Here is a 21618-nt window from a genome sequence, read left to right as displayed (position 1 = left end):
GTTACCGGTGCGGCCAGAAGAGGAGTTCAGCCCTGGGAAGTCTCCACCCTGCTGGGGCCAGGAAGGGTCCTCTCTGAAGGTGAACCCACATGGAGCAGCATCCGCATTATTACCAATAACACCGTGGGCTGGAAAATGGGGGTACTGATGGCCTAACTTCACAAGGCTGCCGTGAGGCCCGGCTGAGATAAGTGTGGTAACTGGCTCAGCACAGAGTCTGGCAGCCGGGACATCAATAAGCAGTGGCTGCTTTCATCGGGTGGCTATGACTTCCTCGTCACAGCCAGCTACAAACCCCCACGGCCGCGGAGCGGGGCAACGTTCTCTTCCCCAAGGAATTCTGCTAATTCCTTCAGATAAATGAAAAAAGGGGAAAAAGTGAAAAAAGCCACTAGAACTGGCTGGCTATGGGGAAAAATGAGATTATTTTCTAATTAAGTGGCTGCAGAGAGAGATTGCCTCTGAAACCTGCTGCTTACTTAGCCAGTGCTAGTCTTCAGCAAAACACAGCTGCCCAGAAAAATAATTAAAACACTGAAGCGTTGCACAAGAAAGTCATCCCATCCACACACGTGCAAGGCTTTGGGGGGAAGGCATTCCCACCAGAACTGAAGAGAACGGTATCATCTCTGTCAGGACCCAGGCACACCCAATGGGGCCATTTGACAAGGCATTAGTACAAGACCCGCATGCGAAGTTTCGGGGAACGGCAAGGGGTAGGGAAGTACCCCAGCTCTAGAGAGGGCACACAGGTACCCTGGTTAGGCCAGAAGGAACGTGGAGAAAGAACAGTTGTCAAAATCGGAAGGAGAGCTGCATGTGGAGACGGTGGCCCAGTGCCTGGTGGGGGCCACACTGTTAGTCAAGGCACGCGGCCATCCCACCTGAACCTGCAGGGAATGAGCCAGAGTAAGAACAGACACCCTGACCCCCACCCCTCGCCCTCACCCCCTCCAGTCTCTCTGCGTGGGACTTTGGACTGAGAAGGTGACTGCGATGCGGAAATGTTGAAACTAGACAGTGCTTTCTCACGCGTGGCCCCTCAGTTGGCACCTTGGCGTGCTGCCTGCAGTCAGGTCTGGGCAACCGTGTCCTGAACAGAAGAACCTTTCGCGAAGGCGGCCCTTAGGCACTCACAGCCACAGCTGATTGGACCACTGGCAAGCATCCTCCACAAGGACAGCCAATCCATAAGCTGGCTGGCGGCCCACACCACAGTCTGACACTAGTGGGCCAGCCAAAGACCCCGCTCAAGAATAGTAATTGGGAAATAGCGGTGAATGCAGCGATTAATAGACACATTAATAAGCCAGGTGCCTGTGTAAAAGAACTCCCTCTCGCATCTCAGTTTCTTCTACATTCTTCAAAGGGCTTCTATTCTCAAGGACCCTTGAGGAGGACTATTCTGCATCGGCTTTGCTCACGTGTATTTCGGGAAACCTGCTCTTTGTCTTTTTCCAGAGATGCCACATGAAAACAATACCAGAGTCTGCGATCAGATACATTTGAGGCAGACATCATATTACACCTTCCCCAGACCTACCCCGCCCAGCATGAGCCACTAGCCACATGTGGCAAGTTAATCAAAATGAAAGTAAACCTACACTTCCGTTGCTTGGTCTCACTGGCCTCACTTGAGGTGATCAGTGGCTATACACGGCTGGTGGCGTCCACACTGGAGCGTGAAGGGAACGTGTCAGTCATCGCTGAACGGAACCTGCCGGGCAGAGCTGCTCTCCCTGACTAACGCACAAGGCACGACGCCACGTGGGAGTCTCTGAAAAGCCCAGACGGAAATACTGCGCTGGGATATTTGAGCGTCCCCCGTGCTCCTTAGGTCCTAGCACCCTGTGACATGATACGAGTTCACACCTCAGCAACCGTATTTTTGCAGGACGTGACTTCTAGAAGGAAACTTGGCCAGCTGTTTCTCCACACCTGGCCCATCTGGTCCCAGTAAAGCCCTTCTTTCTATTTAGCTGACTTCCTATTTGCTTATTTCCTCTGCCTGTCAACTCGGCCATTTGATGAATGGAATTGAAATACCAAGAAATAAGAAATAATGTAAGAGAAAATGCACAAAGATAACATTGGTGAGAGTTGTTATATTTGGGGGGATGAGAGAGGGGACGACTGACCTACCTAAAGTGGAGAAAGGAGTGAGAAAGTCAATTCGCATATATCCACCAAGTGGAATATTACCCTCCCCTTAACCATAATGGTTCTAAAGTATGCCATAAACAGGAAACGTCTAGGACCTCATGTAAGTGAAAAACGAGGACGCCAGACAGCCCATGGGTTACGATTCCGACTGTGTAAAAGTAATCTGTTTGGAAGAGAATATTCCCAAGCGCAATCATATTTGTGTTTCAGTGGTGGGATTGGGGGTATTTTTCTGCTTTCCTTTATTTCTCAAATATCTTGTAAAAGCACCTCGTACTTTCAGAGCAACGACATAAAATACTGATGGAAAAGCAGCCACGGTACGTTGCGGGGGGAGGGTTGCTGATGATTCATTTTGGACCCTGGATCTGCTGACATTGTGCCTTTTCTGATGAAGCAGCTAGGGTAGTGTGAGCACGCTGAGAGAATCCAAGGCGGAGGTCTCCCCTGCCGCCCCCGTGGCACTGAGCAACGCCCTCTCATCCGTGGTTCGGCAGAAAGGCGGCAAGGCACCTTTGGCTCCTGGCCTCCCTGCCCGCTGTCTCCCCCTGTCCTGCCTTTCTCTGTGTGAAAGCGGCTCCCAACGCGACGGACCCTCTCCCTGAGCTGGGACCCAAACCTCAACTGCCGCTCAAATCCCATCCCTGATGCCTCCTCACTGGAGACAGCGTTCCCTCCCAGCCAACTAGAGAAAATCTCACAGCAGGTGCCCAAACACCTAGGCCTATTTCTGGCAAATGGTGAATAATAATTTAATAATAATTTCCTTTCCCCCCATCCCTCCTTTTTTTAATTAACAGATAATTAAACAGAAAATAATTTCTTTGTAAATGCCAACCTGCAAATATAATTTTTTAATGATTTTTTTGTCCAATTCTTTCCTACTTTGCCTCTGGAACGCCAGCAGTTCATTTTCCCTAACCATGCCCCCACCCCCGCCCCCACTCCTCAATTTCTGTGACTGGGTCGCAAAGAGGCCAGCACCAGGCTGCACCGATCCAACAGTCTTTAAGCAAAACGCAAAAGTTAAACCAGAACCCTGCTGGATAACTCAGCTGTTTCTGTAGTTGAATGGAAGCAGCTTTTACTAAATTATGCAGCCAGTGTTCCTTTTATCTCCTCAATGAGAACGTGGTCCATAAATTGCTATGCGGATTAACTCGATCAGTTAATGTCGACAATCTGTAACCTCGAGGAGGCAATTCAGCGCGTCACGGAGAGTAGCCTGAGCACTCGGCTTCGGAGGGGGCAGCGGTTTGCTGTTTGTGGCCTGACATTCCGTGCGTCAGGGAACACTGTGTGGGGGGCGTCTGTACCTGCTCAGCCCTTCAGAGGCTTTGCCTGCCTAGGGCCGCTCCCAGTGTCCCCCTGTGCAGAGCTCCAGGCTTGTCCCCTACCCACCGGAGCGTCCTGTGTCCTGGGGGAAAATAACAATACTTCAAAGAGCTCCCCGGTGACACCCACCAGGGTGACGGCAAAGGCTCGGGGAGGGAGTGTGATGCCCGGGCCTTTTGGTGGCAGGTTGTTTTCCAGAAAGGCTGGACTTTGAACTTCCCATGTGAAGGGCTGGGCCCGGCGATCTGACCTGTGAGGAAAATTTCTCCAAGGCCAGTAGTGAAGAGTCACCACCAGTGCATTTGACAACCCTTTCTTTTGGGCCTACTATGTGCTGAGGGCAGCGCAGATGCAGGAATGGTAAGACCCGGTGCAGCCTGTCCCCAGAGGGCTCACAGTCCCCAAGGCGCAGGGAGTGGCACTAGGGAGGCCCCTGTTGGTGTCTGCGCTTAGAAGCCCCACAATTCAATGAGAGAAAGCCGTGAGGGAACTTAAAGATTCCAGGGGCGACCAGTGGCCAGGCACCTGCACCTACTCGCCCTGTGGCCCCAGGAAAGCCCCACGCCTCTCTGTCTCTCAGTTCCCTCGCCTGGTAAGTGGGGGTAATGGAGTGCCCACCTCGTGAGGAGTAAGTGATTTGAGGTTTTCAACGTGTTTGACCTGGTCTCTGGCTCAGGTTTAATTTCCTCATTCGACTTAGTGACCTGGAGATCCACCGAGCTGGCTGCAGGCTTCCGATTGTATGACAAGTCTGGGAGTTGGAGGGGTGGAGAGCGAACTGCCGACGTTCCTGGAGAAAGGTGCAGAGAAATTGCTTCCCCCAAAAAATGAGTCAGAATATTTGTGCAGACTGGCCTTTGTGAAGAAATCATTTTTCTTTTACTTAATCAATATTTGAGGCACATTATGCTATAGAAATGAAGATGTATCATAGAATTGATAGTTTAATTTAAAAAATAATGCACAGATATTAAATGCAACTATTTCCATAGTATCTAAGAAAAAGATCTTTTCCATTACGGCACCTCCCACTTCTAGGAATTCTCACAGGACAATACCAAATTGTTATATTTATATCAAAATGCAAATAAGGCACTTGGGAGAAGCAGCTGTTGGGGAGAAAGTCCTCTGCTTTGCCTTTCCCGGGTCTCCCACACTTCTCCTTAACAGTTGTCACATCGTTGCACTGCACGGCTATGGGTTGGATTGTCAGCGTTACCATCCTTGGCCCCAATGGGCTGTAAGTTCCATGACAGCAGGGACAGTGTCTGTCTTTTTCACTTTCACATCTCTTTCCTGACACAAGGATTGCCGCACAGTGGGCACTCGGTGGGTGTTTCTTGGATGGATGGATGGATGGATGGATGGATGGATGGATGGAAGGAAGAAAATATGAACAGAGGACTTCCAGTCAAGATGGAGGCATAGGTTGACACGCTTCACCTCCTGCACAACCACAGAAAGAATTATAACTACACCTCAAAACCAGTAACACCCAGAATTGTTAGAAAACTGAACTGTATGGAAGTGTGACAACCAAGGATTTAAAGAAGCCGCATTCATCCAGACAGGCAGGGGGTGCGGAGATGTGGAAACAGGTGGAGGGGCGAGGAGATGCGGTGTGGTGCAGAGAGGAGGTGGCAGCAGTGGAATGGGCAGTCCCACACTCACTGCCCCTGTGGTGGGTAAAAATTGGGAGGGACACCTTGGGAGCAAGTGACCCCAGCCCCAGGCCAGACCACACAGCTCAGGGTTCCAGCACCAAAAAGATAAGTCCCCATAACTCTGGCTGTAAAAACCAATGGGGGTTGGGGAAGCAGAAGAAACGGCCGGGTTTTAAGCAGAGGAAACTCTGCTTAAAGGGCCTGTACAGTCTTAGAGCATCCGCAAACCGACCCACTCGGATTCAGCACCGGGGCAAGAACTAGAAGAGCACCAGTCACATACAGGATGTGGGTGAAGTGACTGGCACTTCAGGGCGAGTGCCAGGCAAACCTCCAGAAGCCACGCAGCGGCACTGTCCCTTCTCCAAGCCCTCCCCCCACACAGAACCCCACCCTAGCGATCACCTAGGACTCCACCCCACAGCATTTACAGGTGCCTTTTCTACACAAGCCACATTACTAAGACAAGGAGTCAAAGCAGCTCTACCTAACATACAGAAACAAACACAGGGAGGCCGCCAAATTGAAGAGACAAAGAAATATGGCCCAAATGAAAGAACAGAACAAAACCCCAGGAAAAGAGCTAAACAAAACAAGATAGCCAACCTATCAGATGCAGAGTTCAAAACACTGGTGATCGGGATGCTCAGAGAACTCACTGAGCATGGCTACAATATAAGGGAAGACCTGGAGTTTGCGCTGAGTGAAATAAAGAAAAATCCACAGGGAACCAACAGTGAAGGGAAGGAAACTGGGGTTCAAATCAACAATTTGGAACATAGGGAAGGAATAAGCATTCAACCAGAACCACAAGAAGAAACAAGAATTCAAAAAAAAATGAGGACAGTATTTAAAAGCTAAGAAATTTCATTGAAATAATAAGGCAGTTTAAAAATAAATTGGTAAAAATAACTATATCATTAAATAGAGAATTATTCAACCGAGAGTCAAGTGAATATTATTTGTTTATTACTTAGTAAGTTTATTTGTAAACCTTATGTTAAAAGATAACTTCCTTTTAGTATGTTCTATATTAATAAAATTGAACAAAATTTTTTTTAAAAGTGGGTAGTATAAGAAGCCTCTGGGACATCTCCAAATGTACCAACATCTGAATCACAGGGGTGCCAGAACGAGAAGAAGAAGAGCAAGAAATTGAAAATTTATTTGAAAAAATAATGAAAGAAAACTTTCCTAATTTGGCAAAGAAAATAGACACACAAGTCCAGAAATTACAGAGAGTCCCAAACAAGTTGGACCCAAAAAGGACCACACCAAAATACATCATAATTAAAATGCCAAAGGTTAAATATAAAGAGAGAATCTTAAAAGCAGCAAGAGAAAAGCAGAGAGCTACCTACAAAGGAGTTCCCATAAGACTGTCAGGTGATTTCTCAAAAGAAACTTTGCAGGCAACAAGGGGCTGGAAAGAAGTATTCAAAGTGATGAAAAGCAAGGACCTACAACCTAGATTACTGTATCCAGCAAAGCTATCATTTAGAATGGAAGGGCAGATAAAGTGCTTCCCAGACAAGGTGAAGTTAAAAGAGTTCATCATCACCAAGCTATTATTACATGAAATGTTAAAGGGACTTATTTAAGAAAAAGAAGAAGATCAAAACTATGAACATTAAAATGGCAACAAATTCACAACTATCAACAACTGAATCTAAAAAAACAAACTAAGCAAACAAGCAGAACAGGAATAGAATCATAGATATGGGGATCATTTGAAGGGTTGTCAGCTGGGAGGGGCAGGGGGAGAAAAGGGGAAATGGTGCAGGGAGTAAGAAGCATAAATGGTAGGTAGAAAATAGATGGGGGGAGGGTAAGAAGAGTATAGGAAATGGAGAAGCCAAAGAACTTACATGTATGACCCATGGACATGAACTAAGTTGGGGGGGGATTGCTGGAGGGAAGGTGAGTACCGGGTGGAGAAGGGGAAAGGGGGGGAAATTGGGACAACTGTAATAGCAAAATCAATAAAATATATTTTAAAAATAAACTACATTTAAAAAAAGAAATGAAAATATGAACACATCTCAGGAGCAGAGTTTGGGTCCCTGAATGTCACGTACCTCAGCAGCTCAAAGGCCTCAGCAGTTGAGGCAGGGCCTGTGTTGATCACCCATGAAGTGGCTCCTGAGAAGTAACTCCAAAGTTTCTGGCTGATTTATAATTTGTCCCACTTACACAAGGTGAAGATTGTCCTTATAAGCACACTGCCACCCTCACTTATCCTCGAAGGTGCTTCCTCAGAAGGGAACAGGAGGAGTGACATCACAGCAAAAGGCCTCAGAACGAAGGGTCCACGCAGGCCCTCCTGTTTCTGTGATGCAGCAGGGACCTGTGGTCCCCACTGAACACCCACGTGCTTCTCCAAGTTTCCCAGTCCCCTGCGGCCGGCTGGGGCCATGGGACTAGTCCTGGCCAGCGGCCTGTGCGCGGAAGTGGCATGTGACACTCCCAAACAACAGCATGGACAGTGGGTGTGCAAGCCTCCAGAGGAAGCAGCCACAGCACGGTGGAGCCTCTCTTGGCCCGAGTCACTCGTGGTCGTGAGAAGCAGAGGCTCCCCTTCAACCTGTTGGACGTGTGCACCCGACAGAACACAACTGTTATGAGATTAAGGCATCGAAATTCTGCAGCTGCTTGCTTCCTTGGCGTAGCCTGGCCCAACCTGACTGGTGTGTGCCCCAGAGTGGGGTCAGCTCCGCGAGGGGTCAGCTCCGCAAGGGGTCATGCCACCGTCGTTCCCACGCTCTAAGACATGAAGAAAGTCGAGAACCATTGACATGCTGGGAATAGCTCTGCTGAGCATCTTAGGATTTAGGAAAGGTTCCTGTTTTGTAATTATGAAATACGTTTTACATGCAGAAACTTGAATAACAGATAATGTACCAACCACACAAATTCGGAAAATTTGGTATTCTGCCATATTAGCTGCAACTTTTTCGTGCATAAAACATTACAGCTGTAGGCAACACCCCACCCCGTTCCCAGCCCACTAGCCATGTGTCCATCACCTGTGAGGAAACTTTGGACTGTTTTTAAACACAGCGACCTGACACCTGAGCTTCCTGTTCTAGTCAAACACGAGAGAACATTTCGCTCTCACGTTTCTCGTTCACAACAGTGGGGTTTGTGGCGTTAACTGCCCTTCCTCTTTCTGCCACTGGTTTTTGTCTTTCCCATGCCTCGCAGAACTCTCAAGATCAGGAGTATGTGACCTCTTTATTTATAAACCTTGACTGATCTCTTAAATCAAAGGTATGTTATTTAATTTCAAAATTCTTTGAGGGGAAAAATAGCAGTTGCTGTATTTGCGTTGGTGATAGGTTTTCAAGACACATCTATCTGACTCATAAATCAACCCGTTCGTGTTCTTGTCCCCACCTGGCCTTCTGCTAGCTGGGCAAATGTGACCAACTGTCCTCATTTTTCCGTGCTTCAGCTCCTTGTATGTCACTCCAGGCCCAGGCACGAAGTTAATGGCACGCTCGAGAGAGACCATCGAAGAGCAGAGCGCGTCGCCTTGCATGGCATGGCAGAGGCACCGACAAGGAGTGGAGGAAAACGCCCCAGAGCTGGGGAAGGGGGCAGAACTGCCAACCCAAAACAGGCCCCTTTGGGATGTTGGTCCACTCCTTATTGAAACATGCGAGAATTTTTTTTTGGTCTTTTGCTTTTTTCAGATTTTTGCTGGAACAGGGAAATAAGCTACCAGGGGGCTCTGCGTGCCTTCTTTCCTGGTGTAAAATTGGTAAACTGTTTCTGGAGAGATAAGGGGAAGGAGCCAGGCAGACTCTGCAGGTCACCGAGAGGCAATTTTGACTCTGGACACCGCTGGGGCTGGTGGGAGGCCCCGGAGGCCAAGTCGGGGCGGATCCTGAAGAGCTTGCCAGTTCAACTTTCCCAGCGTGCAGCTAGGTGCTTCTGGACTCCATCTGAAATGAGGCTTCACTGGAACGGGGTGAGCAACCCACAAAGCACGAAGAAAATTTGGGGAGGAATGCTTCCTCCATCAGAAATGCTGCTGACCTCGAGAAAGGAAAGGCCAAGGAGTTTGTACTCCGTATTATGTGACAGTCTCTAGAAACAGCAGTGCAGAAAACACACCTAAGTCAACGGGTTTTCTAAGTGACGCCGTGAAACCTCTCTACCCTCAGAATCTCATTCCCCAAGAAGGGTTCTCTTTCTGAATTTTAAAACGCACTTGTCTGGCAGGACTGGTGCCCCCTCCCTGACGCACTCTAAGGAACAGCACAGAACTGGGTGGAGATGTTGAGCCCAAAGCAGCCCCCACACCTGCCTCCCCTCACCTCTCCCACACGTGAAGCGGAAGGTACATGTTTCCACATCAAACGTCAGGCCGTCTCGTGGGGGCTGCCTGCTCTGCAGCTCGGCAGAACCTCAGAGGAAAGGCCAAGCACAGGAGAAGCTTCCATTCCATGCAGCGAAGGACAGTTCAGGTTCGAGTGCGGGGAGCATCCTGCTTGGACGTCTTACTGACAGACGGGGGAGTGTGCGGGGTTAGGGTGTCCTACAGAGTGACCTCTACAACAGGCCCATGATGCGTGGCGCATTTTCTTCTGACCCCATCGTAAGGAAAAGCTCAGCAGAAAGCAGAGGCACAAGGAGCCTTTTTCAGAGAGATGAAGGTCTAGAAATCCACCCAGACAACCCTCAACCTGGAAGCTGCCCCTAAACCTCGCCACGTTCCGCCAAGACAACATGGAGCTCTCTGCCCTTGGAAATTAGAGTTTGTCTTTGGCATTTGGTGGCTCCATGGACTTCGAAGTGACGGCACTTGCACCTTGGCCTGGTCATTCCGTCCACCTGTTCCCAGCCCCTTCTCTCCTTCTCCACTCCGCTTGGTGGCCTGGGACTGTCTCATCCAAGCCCCCTTTGGTGTGGCCAATAGGAGGCACCAACCAACAGGAGAGCAAGAGGCAGGGAGGAGGAGAGACTGGGCAGGGCCCATCTGCCCCACACACTCCCAAGAGGAGTCAGCTCAGGCCGGTTTTGAACTGAGGCTGCCTGACCCCAACCAATTTGCTGAGCCTGTTTTCATTCCCAGCAGTCTGGTTTGGACTTGGGACTGAGAAATATGGTCCCTGGTGTACGCACATCAAGTTCAAGCCTTCCCTGAAGAACACTCACATTTTTCTTACCTAGAAATGGAATCTAGTGGGCTGGTTGCCTGAGAGACAAAATGCCCCGCTCTGTACTATTGAAATGTTAAGAGGGTTTGGAGGTTTTTCTGCAAAGAGTGGATCTGTGCTGCACGAGTTCCCCAGGCCTCCCCATTTCACAGGTTAGGAAGTTCCCTCTCATTAGAAAGCTCTTTAGAGCATGAAAAGGATGTATTTTATTTATACGGATTTCTTTCTGTGCTTTCTACCAAATTCCAAATTAGTTCCAGCTCCGGGTTTAATAGATCAGATCAGCAAGGTCACCACGACATCATTTTTTATATTAAACTTGACCAGCTCTGTGCAAGGAACACTCGATTTCTCGTCTCTCACTGCCGCCCCTCCCCTGTGGTAAGTACAGTCATTCTCAGTGAAGAAACGGGGGCTCAGAAAGACGTGACGGCACTTTGGGGAGCTGGAATGTCCGCCGAGTCTTTATGGCCCCGGAGCCTGGACTCTGTCCACTGCAGCACGCAGCCTCCCACCGTGGACCCTGCAGTCGGCTGAGGATTCGGCTTGCCGATGTCCACCATCTAAGGGTGACCTCACTTCCCTGCCCCTAATTGCTCAGATTACAGGGGTCCAGAGCAAGCTTCATGCCTCCCCGCCTGGGTCTGTGGAGAAAAATGCCGTTGTTTTCTGTCTGTTCTTATTTATCTGTTACTCTTAGAAAATCTCGTTTTTGACAGGCATTTTTCTTGTATTTACTTGGTTCAGGTCTTTCTCCCTCTAGCGGGGGTGTCCAACCCTTCGGCATCTCTGGGCCACACTGGAAGAAGAAGAGTTGTCTTGGGCTACACATTAAATACGTTGTGAAATGTAATCACAAAAAAAAAAATCTCATAATGTTTTAAGTAAATTTACATTTTTGTGTTGGGCCGCATCCGTAGCCATCCTGGGCCGTGGGCTGGACACCCCTGCAAATGTCACCTCCCTCAGGGGAGTATTCTGTCTTTCTCGGTCCCAGTGGCGTCCTCAGCACCTACAACAGCGTCCGGTGCATGGAAGACGCCCAGTCAATCTTTGTTGGATGAATGAGTGGATGAATGAATGAATGAACAAATGAATGAATGAACGAATGAAGGAACGAACAACTAGATGAATGATGCAGAAGCTAACTCCCAGCAGGTGTTCCAGGCGAGGGGTGATGCTCTGCACAAATGGTAGGTATTACCACGCGTTGCGTGGTATTCGGATGGGTCCACATTGTTTCCCTGGGGGCCACAGAGACCCGAAGAAGCCACTGTTCTGAAATAAGATTACAGAGGAAATTAGTCACTGACCTCAGAAGTATTCATGCTCTGTGTAGTAATTCCGTGGGGAAAGGAAAGGCATGGAAAGATGTTAGTCTTATCGTCAACACCTCTTTTTTCTTTTAAGTTTTTAAAAATCCTTGCTCCTCTGTGCTCGTCTCGCCATGTTCTCCATCAGGCTGAGAGCTCCCCAAGGGAAGGGGCTAGGGCGGGAGGGGCTTCAGGACAGGGCTGAGGGTCTGGCGAGGAGCGTGTTTCCCTAGGTTCTGTGACCTATTCCAGCAAATTACCAAAGCCCAGTGGGGTGGGAGCCATGGGGACCCTCCTGAGAGGCAGTTGGTCAGACATACAGGGACAACCTGGGACTCGTGATTGGCGTCTGAAGTGGAGTCAGTCCTGTGCGACTGAGCCCTTACCTTGTGGGGTCTGACGCTAACCCCGGGTGTCCGAACTGAATCGATCTGTGGGGCACCCAGCTGGTATTGGAGGATCGGTCAGTGTGGGGGAAAACCCTACACATCGGCCGCAGGAGTGCTCCGCGGGGGAAGCAGAGGAGAAGCACACGAGTCTCTTCTTTCACGCTATCCCAGGACGGCTGAAGCAGGGGCCCTGGGCCAGGGGCCCCACTGTCTGTGTTCTAACAAGCCCAGCGAGCAACTCTGCTCCAAGTTCAAGTTCGAGACCACTGCCTGACTTCCCTGGGGACTCCCTGAAATGCCCGGCCCTCTTCCATCTAGGGGAGTCTCCATGCCTTCCTCTCAGCAGAGCCATCCCATCAGGGTCCGCAGCTCCAATTCCCAACAGACAGCCCCCCGGGCTCACCTGCCGAGCTCTCGGCAGTGTGCTGAGATGATTATTCCTGAACTTAGACAACATACCTGGCCTCACTGGGACACCACGTGGCCCAGCAAGCCCACTCCGGGGTGCACATCTGATGGAACTGGAACCAGTGTCTCAAGGGGAGGGCTGCTCCCCCGTGTTCGTGGCAGCACTAATTCACAGCCACGATATGGAGACACCTGGAATGTCCTTCACCAGATGATTGGGTAATGGAGTACTGCTCCACCATAAGAACCGATGAAATCCTGCCACGTGCGACAACATGGATAAAACTTGAAGGCGTTACACTAAGTGGGATAAGTCAGACAATTATGGTAGGAGCATCACTTATATATGGCATCTGAAAAATGCTGAACTTGTGAAAACAGAGCGTAGCACAGTGGTTACCAGGGGCTGGGTGTGGGGGACAGGGAGATGCCGCTCAAGGGCACAGACCGACAACTGGTCGACGAGTAAGTGCCGGAGTGCTGATGCGCAGCGCAGCGGTCACAGCCCACAACAGTGCTATCAGCTTCAAAGTCGCTAACAGGCAATCTTAACTGTCCTCTACACAAAGAAAGAAATGGTAAGTATGTGACACGATACGGCTGTTAGCTGATGCTACTGTGTAATCATATTACAATACACAAATGCATCCAACCAGCACCTACACACCTAAACTTACACAATGCCACGTGTCCATTATCTCTCTCTTTTTTTTAAAGGAGCTGCCCCCTGCCCCCACCTAGCTAATCCTGACGTACGGAGTCCCCATCCACATTCAGACAAGAGATGTTCTGAAAACTGGTGCCTCCTCTCCCCGCCCCCGTGCATTTGCTGAAATGAGCGCAGCGTGTGGAAGGGAAGAACGTAGCAGGCATTTGTGAGCACAGATGAGCAGGGCCTTCTAGACACCGAAGGCAGCTCCAGCGGCCTACGGGAGGCAACCAATCAATGCTTCGCTCTCGTGCCCAGGTCTTTCTGTCTCCCTTCCTCTGTCTCTAAAGGCAATGAAAAAATGTCCTCGGGCACACACAAAAAAAGAAAGGACTGAGGGCAGAGGACACCCAGCTGAGCTCCACTGTGTAAAACGTGTACAACTACATCCTTTCTGTCTCATAAAACGTCCACCAGTGAGTAACTCAGAGAAAAATTCCCCTGGAAGAATCACTCCTACCACCCTTAGGCTTCTTATTTTCTCTCCCAGCCTCACAAATCTGAGGGAACTACATCTGTTTCATCATGTCAGGCGTTCAGAACCAAGATTGGTTTTAATGGCTCTTTAAAAATCTCGCAAACAGTGCAGGCAACACGACTAGGAGACCTTGAAAATCTGAAGTGTGAAAGATGAGTCTAGCTCCATCGCGCTGCCGCTCACGGAGCCCCTCTCAGGGACACTGATTCCGAACACGCATGTCCTCGGCCCACTCAATGCGCACTGATTGCTCCCCGCTGAAGTTATGAAAACAAGTTGACATGCAGAAGCCAACTTTCTGCTGGTGCCCAGGCTCACTGCAGCGAGGAACAGCATGAGGACTTTGTACACGATTGAAGCTTAAAGATTCTAGTTTAAAACAGGACCAGAGACCACCTTGAACAAAGAAACCCATAGATACACGCTGAAACCCACCCCACACCACAAGAGGGAAGCCCAGGCGAGCGAGTGCCCACTGAGAGCAGTTGCAATGAGCCTTTCTCTACGCTCACAATCAATTGGTATTTATGAATTCAGTCCAACTTGCCTGGGCCGAGATTGCTGCAAGCAGCAAACCAAGATTCGTTCCTATTCCACAGGGTTTACGGCATTCTTTGGGAACCGGTGACCCCGGCAGCCCCATCTGGAACTCACAAACTTTGGTTCAGCTAGTACAGGGGTCGGTTTGTTGTTTTTTTTATTCATTGTCCACCTTTAAAAATCGGGAGAGTTTACATTCTTTAAATACAGAGAGCCAGCTTGGGTCAGTTAGCACTTCTGCGTAAAACCCTCTGTGGTCTCAGGATGCTGGGGTTTGGCAATCTGGGCTGGACTCAGTCAGACGGCTCTGGCGTTCTGGATGGGCTCGGCTGACCTTGGCTGGGTTTGATCATGTGTTCACAATCAGCCGCTGGATTAGGTGGGGGCTGGTGGTCTCAGAGGGCCTTGGCTGGGAGGCCTCCCTCTGCTCCCCAGGCCTCCTCCCCCCGCAGGCTAGTTCTAAGAAAAAGAGCAGAATGTACAAGGCCCCTCGAGGCCTGGGCTCAAAAGACACAGCATCGCTTGCACTGCATGCTGCGGCCAAAGCAAGTCCCAGGCCAGCCCAGACTCAAGGGGTAGAAAACAGACTCCACCTCTGTATGGGAGGGGGAAGCCCTGTGGCCAGGTGGCCACTGTGCACAGAGCTGATCTTAAGAAATCAGTAGACGTGACCCCCTCTGGGACACAATGTGCCAGAGCCTAGGGGCGGCTGCCTGCCCAAGATGGACACGGCACTGCCCTTCTGCACGAGCTCTGCCCTTGCTGGTAACTCACACCACCGGGCACCGGGTTTATCATTCCTGATCCCAGAAAAAGCTGCACCCCACAGATCCCAAAGACCATGAACACAACCGCCGCACAGTGCCCCAGATGCGCAGTGCCCCGGACACGCCTCTCGCTTCACGGGAAACACCGCCATCCTCTGTACCCTGTTTCCTTCCCCCCAATGAAGAGCCCATTGTCTGCTCGAAAAATCAATAGAGGAGCGTGTGAAGAGGGGGAAGGGGGTTTATTATCCAGCACTGGAGCCGGACCCGCCTGGGTTCTCTTCCTGCTCCACCACCCCGTCCACTTCATCTCTCTGCGCCTCGGTTTCTCCTCTGTAAAACTGTACCTGTTGCGTTCGCACACTTCTCTTTGAAGATACTGTTAGTTGGGCCATATGTTTTGCATGAATTTGGACCCATCTTGGTGTAACAAAAAAATTAGGCAAAAATAAAACAAAAGCAACAATAACCACTTCAAAAAGCACTCAGAGGAGTGAATGGTTACAGTTATTTCCCTGTTCCGGCTTCACAAAAAGCAATTCGTGACTCGAATGCAGAAGCGATTTGCTGAAAGGTCCAGAAACTCCATCGCCCAGGAGGCTGTCTCAGGTCGTTGCATTTGCAAATTGTAGCAAGCTTGCCCAAACCTGAGTCCCAGACGCGGCCTCACCTCTAGGTTGTCGGAGCCGTGGGAGAGCCTGCAGCGCCACCTGCTGGGCGAGGGCGCCTAGGACAGGGCTGTTTGCTGAGGGTAAAGCGGGGACTGGCCCTTCCCCGGAAGCTTGTCCCTACAAGCATCACCCGCGGCTACCCCTGTAGCCTGATCCCCTAAAGGCCGCCTCCGAGGCCCAGCTCCCGGGCCCCTGACACCCTAGGGACCCAGATCACCATCGGGCACAGTCCTCAGCCACGTGCCGGGGATGCTGACGGGAGGGGCTTCAATGGGATGGCATCTAACCTCCCACGTGCTGGCGGCCCAGGAGCCCCGGGCCACCCTCGGGTAACCTCCCTAACACCCTCACCTGCGAAATGGAAAAAATGGCAACGCCAGCCCCCTGGGGGTGTTGTCGGGTGCAAAAGTGAGGATCCACGGGGAGCACTCAGGGCCTGTCAGCAAACCCTGCAGTAAGTAGCAGCTGCCGATGTTGGGCCTGAATCTCCTCTAAACGACATAATACGATAAAGAGAATAATAAACGGCGTCCTCCTGCCCACCTAGGACCGTGGCAGCCGGTGGATTTGCATTTGTAATAAGGCTCTATTCTGAGAGCCTTACCGAGTCAAACCTGAAGCATTTCCATAAAGTCAATAACATCATTATATCCACCTTAAAGATAAGGAAATAAACTCAGAAAGATTAAGGACCGTGGCCAAGGTCAGCGAGCAAACACCCCCTGGTCACCCAAGAACCAACATCGCTTTAAAATCTCCCTGCATGGTGGCCGAAGGAGACCTGCCTCGGCGGTGCGCACACAGTGCAATATGCCGATGACGTCACAGACTGCACGCCCGAAACCTACGTGATTTCATTAGGCGATGTCATCCCAATTAATTCAATAAAAGTAAAAAATTAAAAATGTGTTAACCGATGTGTCTGCGTGTGGAAGCCTGAGAACTGGCCGGCGTGGACCTGGACGCTGAGGAGGTGGCTTCGGAGACGCCGGAGCCGAGTCCCCGCCAGGGCGTCCCGCGGGCCCCCGAAAACCCCCTTTCTGAAGGCGGATTCCACCTCCCGGCACGTCGCTCTGCCCTAGGCTCCCCGCTCAGGGCTGCCGTCACCCTGGAGTCCCCAACCCCGGGAGCTTCCCCTCTGCCTGCAGCCTCCTGCCGCTGAAAGCTCCGTGTCTGCCCCTGTGCCTCCTCGAATATGCCCTTCTGCTCACCTGACGGCGGCCCCTGCGCATCTGCCCCCCAACTCTAAGCGCGGAAGCAGGGACCATGCCGGAGATGTCCGCCTGTATAACGCAGTGTAGATGCTCAGTGAAAACTTGAGGGAAGAAAGGAAGGGAAGGAATGGGAAGACAGACACAGACTTTATGGGCGAACAATCACTAACTGTGAATATCATAACAATAATAGCCCGAGACCAGTGACCGTACAGGCCCGTCCTGAGCCAGACGCTATTCTGAGCACTTTACCCGTGTCAATACATTCAATGGGCACAAACCCCTACTGGCAAAGCCACGGCAAGAATACAGGGCAGCCACTGAAAGAGAGGTTAGGCTGCTGTACAACATGGACAGCTGTCCTTGATGGGACAGTGGGTGATAAAAGCAAATGGAGAACACATGTTATAATCCCACTTGGGGGGTTAAAGAAAAAGTCAAATAAAGCACCAACCAGATGTGATTGCTCGTACAGGGACACGTCCCGGGAAGGACACGCCTGGCACAGACGCCGCCTCCTGCTGGCAGCGCTTCCCTGGGCTCTTGCTCCGGGCTCTGGGCACAGGGAACTCTTTCTGGACACCTGTGGGACTGCCCTCTCTAAAATCAAACTGCCAGTTACTTCCAGTCCCTGACTTCGCTTCCAAGCGTCACTTAGGCTGCCCGACATCATAGGTATATGGAACTTGTTTGTTTAATGCCTGTCTCTGTAAACGTAGAGACAAACTGAAAAAGAAATCAATTTTCCCTGGTGCAAAAAGGGAAAAGACTCCCCCCCTTTCCTTTTCTTACTGCATTTCCTTTAGAAAACTTGTAAACCTTCTTAAAGGTGAGATAAGCCTTGTTAGTTTTTACAACAAAGAACTGTGCGTCTTAAGAGACTGAGAGCCACGTCTGTGAAATGTCAACCTGAAGAAAGGTGACACCCTACCCCTTGTCTAGGGGAGGGCTGCACTAGGTGAGTAGCTCTGTGTTACAATCACCTGCTCGTTGTAGAGATACGGGAAGTTTATTGTTCCTTTGGATAAAGAATTAGAAAACAGTGATGGCCGCCCCAGTTCCCAGTGCATTACCACGAACTATGTGTGACAAATGTTGCCTTCACGTCCTGACTTGAGAACTAGTTACTGTTTATCTCGAGAACATGGATGTAACTGATTTCCATCGGCTCAGCTGTATGAAAGGGTGAGATTTTGTTCTGTCCTTGCAATTTCTTTAGTGGGTTGCCTGTGATTTATGCATTGAATTCTGGCTTAATGTTTATTAATAATAAAACTGTTTTCTTTCTCTTCACCTTCTGTGGAAAAGTTTTCTTGGTTGGAAGATTTTGCTTATAATTATATTTCCCCAAACTCTCTTCCCCAGCAGTGCATAAGCTCTGTGGGGACTCTTGGTTTTCCTGGCTCACAGCTGTGTGCCTCTATCTGAGTAGGTGCTGCAAATGTGTTTATTGAATGAATAAATGACCTTACTAGATGTGTTGTTTGAATTTTGTGTTTTTTTAGTATTAATTATTATAATTTTTAAAAATCAACTGAGCTTCTAAAAACTCCATAATTGCCAACAGAACAGGCAGGCACTGGTTTGCTTTATGGATATTGATTTTTTTTCTTATCCACGTGTGAAACATGTGAATCCCCACGTTCCTCAGACGTGAATGAGCAGTCTTTAAATCTTTATTAGTAACTTCTTCAGACTATCATGAGCAACCACTTTACACATCATTAAAAAAAAATCCTTCAGGCATCACAGTCCCAGCTAATCCAGATCCTTCCAATCTAAGTGACCCACGTCCATCTCAAAGGGAGTCAAGAAGACACGGCCACATCAGCACCTTCATCTGCCAACAAGCTACCCCTTTGCTCGGGGGATGCAATGAAGGCCCACACCACTGGCCCTCTTCTCAGAATGAATGGATGAAGTTGTGCCCACCACAACTGGCTTATGGAGGGCACTGCCTGTGCCAAGCCCTGTGACAACTCCCCTAGGTTCCTGATTTCTCTTCATCATTACAGCAACCCCATGGGGTGGGTACCGTTATTGTTTCCACTGTACAAATAAAAAATCTGAGGTTCAGAGATCTTGAATGACTTGCCCAGTCACACGGTTAGTGCACAGTAAAGTGGGAACACGGCCCCAGGCAATCCGACCCCAAGGCCCCAGCTCTTGGCCCCAAGCCATAAAGTGCCATTAGTCCCAAAGCATTGGACCGGACTCCCATCTTATTTGTGGAAATCTGGGGCAGGAGGAATCAGAATTCCTCCTGATAATGTACATTTTCTGAGCTCTTGCCTTGTGCCAGGTAGCAGGCTAAGCACTCTACAGATGTTACCCAATTTAAGCCTCACACCAAAAGAAGATGTTTACCATTACTGTCCCCGTTTCAGAGATGAGGACTGTGTGTGAAGGGTAGAGAGGTGAAGTGACTTGCCAAGGTGCCACAGTTAGTAAGTGGCCAGTCAGCATCAAATTCAGGTCTGTCTGTCTCCATGGCCCTTGTTTTTAGCCATAATTCTTTCCCAAAGCGATGGAGAACACAGAAATAATGAACCAAAATCAGTCCAAGGTCAAACAGGGACAAAGTCCCCACAGGGTGGGCCAGGAGGGAAAAAAGGGTCACTCTAAAGTGAGTGGCAGCAGCTACCACCAGTGACATTGTCCATGCCAGCCTAAAGGGTGGGGGATCCCGTGTCCCGGGGAATCGAGGATCTCAGGCGTCCCTTTTGTGCTTGTCACCAGGGACCCTGACCTGTATTTCTTCTGTCTCTTCACGCCCAGCACAGCGTCAAGCGTGACGCTGGTGCTGGGTGAACAGCTGCCAAACAAATTAGCCAGTGCCCGCATCTTCTTTCCCCAGAGGCTGCAGCTTGTGCCTGTGCACTTTCCAATTCAGCAGCGGCCCGCAGGGGCGTTCACTATGTCCCACAAGGCCGTTTCTGTGGCGGTGTGGGGGAGGGAGATGGGCAGCGAAGCCTTCAGGGCACCGACCCCACACCTGTCCCACACACATGGGACGGCTTTTCATTCCTCCAGGAAGCCACATGGGCACTCACTGTTCTTCCCATGTTACAGAAAAAGAAAGCTGGGGTTCAGGGAGGTCACATGGCTAACTGGCACGAGCTCCAGAACTCCACTTGGACCTGTTCTCCTCCTGAGTCCCTGCCTCACAGAGCGAGGAGAATCAGTAGGCGCTGTGTGATGCCAGCAAACCACACACGTGCAGTTGGCACCCAGTAAGCACGTGTCGAGTGAGCCAGCAAATGAGTGGATGAGACAGCTTCAAGGAGAGGGTTGCCAACAGGATCTGTTGCTGCAAGATGTCACAGATGATGGGAGCTGGAAAAAAGGCTGGTGGATTTGACAGTTAAGTTCAAGTTAAAATAGCAAAACAGGGTGGGAGGGGAGGAAATCACCTACATATCCATTGTAATCTACAGTCGTCCACTCGGGCTACCGTAACAAAGTATCACAGATTGTGTGGCTTAAGCAACAGAAATGTGTTTTCTCACAGCTCTGGAGGCTGGAATTCTGAGGTCAGGGTCCCAGAATGGGGAGGTTCTAATGAGCGCCCTCTTCCTGGCTTGCCGACTACCCTCTCAGTACATCTTCACGTGGAGCCCTCTCTTCCGCTTTTCATAAAGGCGCTAATCCCATCATGAGGGCCCCACTCTGATGACAGAATCTAACCCAATTTCTCTCCCAAAGGTCCCACCTCCAAATACCATCAGATTGAGGGGCAGGGCTTCGACATATGGGTTTGGAAGGGGCACAAACATTCAGTCCATGGCATCCATTGCCAGGAGATTGGATTAAATAATTCACTCAATCCATCCATACAATGCTCTGCAGCTTTTAAATAATGTTCCATAATATGGTTTCAACAGGAAAGTCATTAGTGACATACGAAGTGAAAAATTCATGTTATAATGCATATATACAGCATGACTTCATTTTTATCAATACCAGGGACGTGAGGCACATTGGCAACCTCTCAGTCCCGGCAGAAAGGCTAAAATTTCCCAGACTCCTTCACAGCTAGGTTTCTGGGTATGAATTCATTTCTTCCAAATGGATGCACTGGCACGATATTTTGAAAGCAGAAATGGGGCGGAGGCATCTTCCTGCAGTTTGGGCTGTTCGCTGCTGCTGATCAAGTCTGCAGAGATGTGGGGGTTTTCTGCAGCAGAATGCAGGTGTCCGGGTGTGCCCAATCCATGACTGTGGACAGGCATCTGTGGCAGAGGTCATTCATTCCACCGAGACTCCTGCGCCCACCTTCCCAGTTGTGGCTGAGGGGGCAGCCCTTGGACTGGCCAGGGAATCTTTCCCAGGGGGCTCAGCCTAATAATACGCACTCCTCCGGCTTTCCAAAGATTTTCCAAGAGCCAATTCCCTGTACTAAATTCTCTTCTGCCTAAAATAGCAAAGATCTAGAAACATTCTGGATCCTCTAGTTTCAACAACAACAACAAAATTCTAAACAGGATCAGGTGTGAGAAGCGGATGAGACTTTGGTGAAGGCTCCCTACAGTTCCTCTCCAGCGGAATGGAGACCAAAGATTATTCATAGTTACTGAATACCGAGGCAGCCTGTAGTTCCCAAAGATGAGCATCCCTCGTGCGATCTTGCCACTTTCCATCAGGTCCGCTCAGTCTAGAAGCTAGACTGACCTCTGACTCGCTGGTAACCAACACACTGAGGCAGAATCTAGGCTGCAGAATTAATTCCAAGGCTAAATCCGAAAAGTCGCGCCTCTCCAACCCCGCCCATTCCGCCTGGGTTTTCAGCTCCGGCCCCGCCC

The sequence above is a fragment of the Desmodus rotundus genome, chromosome 6 (genome assembly GCF_022682495.2).
Source record: "Desmodus rotundus isolate HL8 chromosome 6, HLdesRot8A.1, whole genome shotgun sequence".
Lineage (NCBI taxonomy): Eukaryota > Metazoa > Chordata > Mammalia > Chiroptera > Phyllostomidae > Desmodus > Desmodus rotundus.
Note: the sequence above shows the minus strand (reverse complement) of the source record.